General features: G+C 33.0%; 1 long non-coding RNA gene across 1 annotated transcript; it reads right to left on the bottom strand.

Moving 5' to 3' along the window:
- Positions 1-460: 460 nt before the first annotated feature.
- LOC142641398 (uncharacterized) lies at positions 461-2,991 on the bottom strand. Its single transcript, XR_012845395.1, has 2 exons — positions 2,790-2,991; positions 461-795 (listed from the first exon to the last, which is right to left on the bottom strand). It is a non-coding gene; the product is annotated as an uncharacterized LOC142641398 (long non-coding RNA).
- Between the last annotated feature and the right edge of the window lie 7,288 nt (positions 2,992-10,279).

Genomic DNA, 10,279 nt, shown 5'->3' on the forward strand with positions numbered 1-10,279 from the left:
TCACAAGAAGACTAAATTACTGAACTTTTTATAAGAATCAACTAAATTATTGAACTTAATGAGGTATATAAGGCTACATTCAAGAAATAATTAATTAACCATGTTCTAAGGCATCGGCATGGTTGCTAAAAAATGTCCTAGAGACTGATCTCAATGTTGATTTCTTTTTCCTCTGCTCATCGTGCTTAAATAGTAGTGACATTACATAAGAGGCATAGATTTTTTTTAAAAAGGCTGCAGTTAATTAAAACTTCTCAATTTGAGGAAAATATCGCACCTACAATAGTTTAGGACATGCCCATTAGGAAGAAATACCACAAAAGATCCAAAGAATTTTCCAAACAACTCAATAAATAATTTGGGATACATTTCAATGCTAAAAATGACTAAGACAGACAGTTTACTGCTCAAGGCACCATTTGAGGGACATTGATGGAGACATATGGCTACATAGGGCTGATAGACAGCAAAGTAAAAACTTTAATCCAATTACCGTGGGTACCAATCTACACTAACACAAAACACCTGATAGAAGTGGAGACAAACACATGAAAACTCTAATCCCACAATCACAAAGGTGATGCAAAAGTTTTGACTTCAAATATTTATGGCAGCTTAGTTACAGTTTCTGCCTATCGAGTGGACAAATTGTTTGAGATGGTATACCATAGATTGTCAACAATTGCCATTGGGACCTCTTTATGCATTTTTATAACCATGGTCTTCTGTCCCATTTGGGCTGGCAGTGGGCTTCACAATTTGATTGTTAGTAACCTGGAAAAACTTGCTGACTCCCTGGACGGTATGCATGAACAAAGATCATTGATTGAACACTCAATATATAATTAATTCTCCTTATTCAAGCATAACCATATTATACATAAACACTTCAACTTGAAATTCAGGATGTGTTGGCGAATACTTCAAAGATGATAAAACTAAGCTTGGCAATGAGGAAGATCCTAGTAAGAGAATGCAAGGCTACAAATGTGTGCTTAATTCTAAGGCAACTGAAGAAGTCATGGTAGGCTGCTAACTATCCCAGTGGGTCAACTTGCTAGCAATAAGATAACTATTGAGTACTCAGTTTGTTAAATTTTCTAATTCAATTGTACAGGCCAATCTTGCAATACCTCAAGATTGGCACATCAATGTGTAAGTGTGCCTATTGCATTGAGGCTCTCAACAGTTGCGTAAACTAAAAAATTTAGGTAAAACACTTTACTTTGGTTTTATGTATCATACTTTGTTTACTTAAATTTCTTGTAACATTAATTCCAATATTTTTGCTTGGCCACAGGCACCATACTATCTAAAGAAACATCTCAGTGATGTAAGCATGGTATTGAGCACCAATTCTTCAAAGGTCCTAAAAGAATTGGTCATTACACTGAAAACTCTCACAAAATCATCCAAGATAGATTTATAACCTTAAAATCCCCAAAAGCCCAATCTTCTCCTTTTCTTTTTTCACAATTTCCCATTAACCAAACAGAGAAAATAGTAGAGTAACATACTATCTAAAAAAGCACCTGAAATTTGGGGAATATATGAGACTCCAATCTATCAAACCATGTAATCCTCAACTAAACAAAACAAAAAGAATATAATAGATCATTTTATTAAATAGCCATAAAATCATCAAATGATTGTAGAAATATTACTTGGTAAGCCCCCAAAAAAAAAAAAAAACAGCTAGCCAGATAGGTTAGTTTTGAACTTTACCTTTCATCCAATGAAATCAAGACATTTCCCAATTTTCATACACTATTACATTGACAACCCTGCTTTTACGCTTGAACTCAACATGGTTTCCCAATTCTTTCATTTGGTCAATTTGCTAGCAATAAGATAACTATTGAGTACTCAGTTTGATAAATTGTCTAATTCAATTGTACAGGCCAATCTTGCAAGATGGGAACCTGCACATGGCAGATTCAACTTTTGACATCCATGGAAACAATACCTCAAGATTGGCACATCAATGCGTAAGTGTGCTTATTGCATTGAGGCTCTCAACAGTTGCATAAACTCAGAAATTCAGGTAAAACCCTTTACTTTGGTTTTATGTATCATACTTTGTTTACTTAAATTTCTAGTAAAATTAGTTCCAATATTTTTGCTTGGCCACAGGCACCAGACTATCTAAAGAAACATCTCAGTGATGTATGCATGGTATTGAGCACCAATTCTTCAGAGGTCCTGAAGGATTGGTCATTACAATGAAAACTCTCACCAAATCATCCAATATAGATTTATTAATTCGAGAGACGAACTTAGTTGTACAAAAACTTCAAGATTCCTTGAACTCTCTCCCCAATTCTTTCATTGGACCCATAGTGTCAACACTACAAGCTCCCAATCTCTTTTCCATATATCAATACTCATATCAGCAGAGGCACTGCACAAAAACTCTCCCATTTGACACATATATAGGACAGCCATTTGATGAGCTTTTGTCTCATTAACTAAAAGGTGACAGATTTAATATATAGATTCAATATAGCTACATGATTATCACACTACTTCTGGGTTTTCCCAACCTAGAAAATCCCTAAAAGAGCTCCGAATGAACATACCCAAAAGAAGCAGTGCTCCAATTAAATAACATAGCAGTAACAAATTTAACACCCTAACAAAAATGATTTAGAAAGTAAATGTAACGTAACAACTATCCACACCACAGCAAGAAATAGGCAGAAACAAATGTAGAAAGGGGAAAAAAACCATCAAGCAAAAGAATAGAGCACAAAGATGTAGGGATATCTCAATTGAACCACCCAGCTTACATCAATATTTATATAGATGTGAGGAGAGGAAGGAAGACAGAGAGGCTGCCGTTAGAAGCCAAAACAGAAGCTGAAACCGTAGCTGAAACAGTAGGGCAGGAAGATGAAACCGTGAGTGAAACAATAGAACTGAAGCTGAAAGCCTGAAACCGTGAGAATCAAAAGGTGGGGAAGGGGAAGGAACTAAACCTGAAACGTTGAATCCGTGTTAACAGAAGGGAATAGCATAAGTTATAACCTTGAAAAACAATCAGGTTTGACAAAGGGAGTTAGTTGAAAAGGCTTTGGTGTGGGCTTGGGCTTTATAGTGGATTTAAATGTATAAGAAGTGGCTTTTAAAGTGAGACAGTGCTTAAACTAATTTTAGTTTTATTAGCATTTTAAAAATAGAAAAATTATTTTAAAATTGAATTAAAAATTCAGAAAATAGGATGGGAATGACATGGTTGCTGACGTGGATCAATGCAAGTGTAGCAACTTTAAATGTTACACTTCAATTTTTAGGAATATATAGATTTAAATGTATAAGAAGTGGCCTTTAAAGTGAGATAGGGCTGAAACTAATTTTAGTTTTATTAGCATTTTAAAATTGGAAAAATTATTTTAAAATTAAATTAAAAATTCAAAAAATAGAATGGGAATGACATAGCTGCTGACGTGGGTCAATGCAAGCGTATCAACATTAAATGCTACGCTTCAGTTTTTAGTAATATATAGATATAGATAGATGTATTTTGCTGATATATTCACATGTAATGGCTTTGATTTTAGGTAAAAATTCATTTTATTGACATTTGCCTATAAATTATGAAAGGTTAAACTATGTGTGTATCTTTTTCTTATTCATCCAAAGAATAAAAAAACTTGGAAACTGTCAGAACAGGGTTCTTTGTTCTAATTGAGGAGTTTTTTCAACTGTCTTGAAAGATTAAGAAGTTGTATCTGGCGTGGTGTGCTCACTGTTTTGTGTAGTTTTCTATGTTGCTGCAGAGTTGTTGCCTAGTTTGTTGCAGGTTCAGTTCCGATGTTTGGTTGGTAAATGTTGTTAGTTTGCTATGTTAATCCAACTTTTGTTGCTTGTTCCACCCATTTCAATTAGAGATGTTTCATCAAATTAGTTCTACATATATAACATTTTTTTATATATAATGATGTGAGAATTTACTCTTTTCATTGATGAGTGGTAAAGATTGTTCATTAAAATTTGACGAATTCTGGGGGAGTTAATTCATTCGTGTTCAGTTTATATTTTGGGTTGGCTTAATTTTGTGTCAAATTTGTTTGTATGTCAATTCAATATTTTGTATTGTGGGGTTCTTCGTAATCAGGTAGAAGTTCTTGTGCTGAAGTTGCCGCTGTTGAGAAGAGCATTTCACTCGCACGAGATGGACACATGGCTTCTGTTTTGAAAAATCTGTTGGGACTATTTCGCGAGACATTCGCAGGAGTTAGACGTTGATTGTTGCTCATTTTGTTGAACCAAACTAGACATATTGTCCAAATACCACCAAAAAGGATCACTAATGTTGGAGCTTATCAACAGCTATGTGTACCATCTTCGAGGCCTACAGTTTATTTACAAAACTTCTCTTACACTCCCCTACCTTTTCATGGAATAGAACATGGTGCAGAAAGGTTACCCCCAAAAAATTATCTTCTTCCTCTAGAAATGCAATCACAACTGTCTCCCAACCCGTTCAGTTTTTTTCTCAAGTCATGACTCTGCCTTCCAACAGTGTTCTCGTTGAAGTCTTCCAAGAACCCCCCATCTTACGAGGCAGCTTCAAGGCTAAACATGCTTGGCAGGGGTTCCAAAGGCAACCCCTGCCAAGCAAGGGCAAAGGGTTGTTGGGAGATCACTTTGCCAATTGGCTCCATAGATTTACCATACAGTCAGGATATACTATGAGTCTTTTTATAGAAATTGTCCGAATCATTACTTCAACGTTTCAATCATTTTTATTTTACACTTTTACCTGTTTTGGTTTTGAGCCGCTGGAGCTTCTAAAGTTTTTCACTTGGGCAAGACCATCTTCTGAATTTGGGCTTGATGGCTTTTGGGTTTTGCTGAATTCTACAACAAAAACAGTGGCTCCGGCGGCTTTTGTGGGTTTTAAGGAGTGATTGTCTGTGTTAAGTATATTTGATTGTTTTTTGTGAAATACAAATGTAGCATGATGCTATTAGATGGTGTAAAATGATGGTTTTACACCAAGTTCGGACATAATTTGCACTCTAAGAATAACATAAGACATTACAAATCAAATTGACAAATATGGAATCCTATATCAAATATATGGCATGTCATGAAATGGAATTTTCTGTAATAGCACATATAATATCATATGGCAATGGTAAGTGATGGGAAATGCTTAGACAATTTTTGTATGGTCTCAAGGGAAAAGGTAAGTAATTTGAAATCAAAGATTTTTGGCACCAGCAATGTGGCCCCTGAAACTCGAAAGCTCTTTGTGAGATGTTGGCAATGAGAGAAGCTTGGAACTTGATAAGTATGTAGGGTTTCTCATACTCGAGGTTGGGAAAAGTGGATCACAATTTGACTCCATATAGTTGAAATAGTTAAAATGAAACTTATTAGGTGGAAAGCTTAGCTCCTTTTCTTACTTGGGGAGCTTTTGCATTACCTAGTTGAACATGTAACGAGTTGGATGAGATTAATAGACTGTTTATGTGGAGCTCTAATTGTGAAAAATAAAATAATAGTAATAACGATACTCTCCGTCCTATTTTTCGGAGGAGAGAATTAATTTTTATTTTTTGAATCTGACTATATATTGAGTGCCATGTAAAATTTATAATGACATGACACTTGATATATTTTTATATTTAAAATATTTAATTTGAACAATATAAAATAAATCCATTTTAAACCAATGGAAAGTTAAGAGACCAAAGAAAAGAAGCGAGTCATTGGACTTTATTTAGCTTCACCCAAAAACCTTGCTTCCATGGCCTAGTAGTGTGCATGTGGACCATTTGTTTAAACTTAATGGGTCGCACTACTTGATGGGCCTTAAATGATAACGGCCCTTTTTAATTAGGGGTATTAAATGGGCAGTAAAGAATGTCTCATTAGTGAATTTTTGGGCTAACATTTTGGGCCTTGGATTAGCAATTCCAATCCAGCAAAAAATTACCCATAGTCTTCGACCAAACTGAGACTCGGTATCATTATTCATTAGCTGGCAAAGGAATTTATAAAGGCTCACATTAGTTGTTGCCATTTGGTGAAAAGATCAATTGTTTTTAATTGGACCCTATCATTTTCTATATTTAATTGGACCCTTAATGTTTAAACTACTATAATCATGATAAGATTATTAGTTTCTGATTCTTTTAAATGTATATCGATTTCTAAAATGTTGTAGAGAACTTTTTGTTTTTCTCATTTATCCTTTTCCTTTTCATTTTCATTGTAGCACCACACACTTGTCTACATAATTTAAACACATAACAAGAACAAATTGAATTACTTTTCATTAAGTTTCAAAAATAGACATGTATGTAAGTGGTACAACCTACACACATTGACACCAGTTGTGTCAAAGTACGTGAACAAGTGTGCATCGATAGAAGAATTGAAAGATCTAAAATATGGTTAATGCTTGTGTAACTTGAATGAAGGAAACTTGTTAGCCAATTTTTCAAGATCATGACAACCCCACAAACCCAAAGACTTTGAAAATTCCCGTTCATACTTTTCCCGCTCAATGCTCTGTTAAGCACATCATGACCACAATCTCCATTGCTCACCTACCTATCCCAATAGGAAAGAGCTGACTTTGTCTGTTGTAGCTGTATTCTCCAACCCCAGTCAAGGCTCCTAAACTGGACAAGTGCATTGGTCAAAGACTTTTTCCTTGTTCATGTTTGGCAAACTACAGAATAATAGAACTGGTTCAATTCTAACATAAGCTAAACCAATTGAACTGATTTTAATTAACATGCAGTTCATGAAAAAGCCAAAGTTAAAACTAGGTTTGGTGCGTCTATATATGCCAAACCACTAAAATATGAAATTATGATTTTGGAGGGATTGTATTTGAAAAAAAAAAATTGTTAAAATTATAACTATTTTGATATGTGAATATATCTATTCCTATTTTAAACGAGTTTTTTTGAAATAAATAATCACCAAACTAAAAAAAATTAAAACTAATTATATTATTCTTAGCTGACCTTCTTCATGATTTGCCAAGCACTCTCTTAGCCTCTGTTTAATTGAGATGATGTCAGTGTTGGCTCTAAGATTTTTTTTAGAATAATTACTAAGAAATTTAAATTATACAAAATCTAATAAAGCGATAAATTGAATATTTGCTAAAATTGTGAGTTGCTAAAAAAAGCAAAATTGTTACGACTGCAAAGCCAAAAAAATTATAACCGTCATCACTATAAAGAAAAACTCACAACCACAATATTTTTCTTGGCACCATTTCTTAAGGAAAAATGATATTAGAGATTATTTTTATTGAATAGGTTGAACAAGCTACAAATTTGAATGATTAGCGATTTTTATCTTTTTGTTTTATAATAGGTTTTTTTGTTGAATAATTTGTTCACTTGTTGTTTAGTCTTGTCTTGTTTTTGTTTGATTTATGTTTGTTGTTATTTGGGCTAATATTTATTATCGTTATTTAAGGTTTTTTTTTTATAATATGAAAGTGATTAAGGATTATGTTTAGGGGACAGAATTAATTTTGGAGTAATGCTACATCTACAAGATTTTTATAATAAATCTTATGCCAAAAGCTATTATTGGTGGGTAAAAAAATAATATCAGTATTGGGCTCAAATTAGAATCAGTAATAGCTTACCACATTGGATTTGTTGTGAAATTATTATGAAAATGTTGCGAATGTAGCATTATTCTTATTTTTGTTTAATCCAAATTTTTGTAATTCTCAAGTCAGGGTATTCAACATTTTTATTAAGGTGGTCACAATAAGTTAGTTTAGCATATAATATTTTTTTGGCAAGTGTATATATACATTTTTTTTTTTTTCAAGCCAAGGTGGTCCCATGACCACCTTAGCTTGCATGTGGACCCACCAGTGGATGATGAAAAGTGAAAAAATTGAAAATGTTGGGGGGATAGAAAATATTTTAATTTTTTAACGTGAGTATTTGGCTGGAATTGGAATGATGGAAAATAAATATAAAATTCTTTTATTTGGTTGAAAAGAAAAATTAAAAGACTATAAAAATAGTTTGATTCATTTATTATTATGCTCCTGTTACATAGCATATATAAGAAGTAAATTTTTAATGACAAAGTATTTATGAAGTAATTTTTATTTTTTGTTAACTGGATAATATATTAGCTACGAAGAAATTAGAAGTTACGTTACTGATACCACAACGCCTTAAATATATAGTTACCATGGCATCAAACCTAATAAATCCAAAATGAAGGTAGGTGGGTGAACAGAAGTCTTCTAGAAGCTTAGCTCCATTTGTCGTTAGAGCATCTAGCTTCTCTAAACCAATGCATTGCCTAGCCGAACTTGTTACCAAGTAGGGTATTAAAGTGGCTGGGTCTATGTGTGAATTGCGTAAATATAATCACGTCCTGGGTCCATCGGAATTATTGGTTAGGCCAGGGGTCACTCCTTTTTCACCCCTTCGATATAGAGTTACTGTTAAAAAAAAAAAAAAAAAAAAAGTAAAGGTCATATTACCTGTCTAGATGAATTCATAAAATGATCACCATGCTGGTTTGAGTTTTTTTCCCCTTTACACATAAAATATAACATTGTCATTGAGCAAACTTAAAATAATAATAAATAAACTGTATCCTACACCTTTCTTCACTGTAAATTCATCATTTAAAGAACATGAATAACCCAATTAATTTTTTGAAACTATATATGACCAAATTTAGTTAGTCAAAAACGTGTAAAATTTTATTCTAGATTATTTATTAACAACAAAATACATTATCAATTGAGTCAATTGACAGTAGTTCTTCTAAGACAATCTCAACTCTCTTGCCTCCCTATCGCTACGAATCTCCATAAATAGAATTTTCTTAGCAGTATCCAAGTCTTTCATATCAAATTCTCTGTGTAACAAAAACGTTAGCCTATCAACCTTACACATGCTCTTAGCATCAATTAACATATCATTCACATATAGCTGAAAATATAAGAACCATCATCAATCATTCTAACATACATGCAACAATCATACTCACTATAATGGGTATAAACAATCTGAATCATAAGGAATCAACCTCTTATACCATTGTCTAGTTTCAGCTTAAGATTCTATTTATTTGTAAGGCACTAGGACATGTATCGGCTCTCCAATTTCAACCTTATACCCTGTAATTGATTTCTCTTCCATTACATAATACATAACCTTGTCTTTTAGACATAACAAAATTGTAGTCTGTCGCCTTGGTATTGAAATCTACCCATTCGCCATCTATCATCTTCTCCATTTTCTTTTTCCTTTTTTTTTTCCTGTAGAAAGTATTCACCAAACCTTGTTGTACCAACAAATCTTTAAAAGAGAGAGGAAGAATCAACAAAAGAAATTTACATAATTTGACAATGTGCTTAAGTTGACAAACAGCAATAGGGATAAAGTTTTACTATAAAATATGGAGATTACAACAATAGCACAAGAACACTCTCAAAACATGCAAGCCCCAAATTCACCCTAACTTTTAGTACACATACGGCTGCTAGGTTAAGAGGAATTCTAGTGAAATTTCCATTTAGGTGTGCCCACACACCTTGTGTGTGTGTGTGTGTGTTTTTTTTTTTTTTTTTGGTAATACAAAGTATATTCACTTAGATAGCATGACCTACTTTAGTTAAAGAGGCAATCCAAGCCTCACACAAATGTGCAATGTAACAAATATTACAAATCCTTTTTTTTTTTTTTTTGAGATACACAAATATTACAAACCTAAAAGGGTATTTAAAGTATTATCATTTAATATTTTAAATGATGTGGCACTTTATAAACTATGAAATCCAAAGAATAAAATCTTAGATCTAAACCCCACAAAAAAAAAAAAAAAAAAAAAAAAGAAGAAGAAGAAGAAGATGCCAATAGACCAAGGCCAAGACCGAGACCATTTCTTCTTCTTCCGAAAAAAAAAAAGAAAAAAAAAAAGAAAAAAAAGAAGAAGAAAGTGGGTAACCGAGACCCTTTCGTTCTTTCTTTCTTCTTGACCCTATCGGACGACTAAATATATTAGTGCAATTGATAGATAAATTAAATGAAAGAAAAGAAAAACTTCAAGTACGGGACCCATTCCACCTCATGCTGTTGACATATGACTCATGATATTCAATTAAATAGGTATAATAATACGTACGTTAATTTATGATCAAGATATTTTACTTTGAAAAGTTCTGGTCTAAATCCCGTCAACTAAGTTACGTGGAATTAAGTCAACTTTATTAGTTAAACGAATAAGAATATGATTTCAATTCAAGGTTAATTGTGCCGTG

This window comes from Castanea sativa, chromosome 6 (assembly GCF_040712315.1).
Source record: "Castanea sativa cultivar Marrone di Chiusa Pesio chromosome 6, ASM4071231v1".
NCBI lineage: Eukaryota > Viridiplantae > Streptophyta > Magnoliopsida > Fagales > Fagaceae > Castanea > Castanea sativa.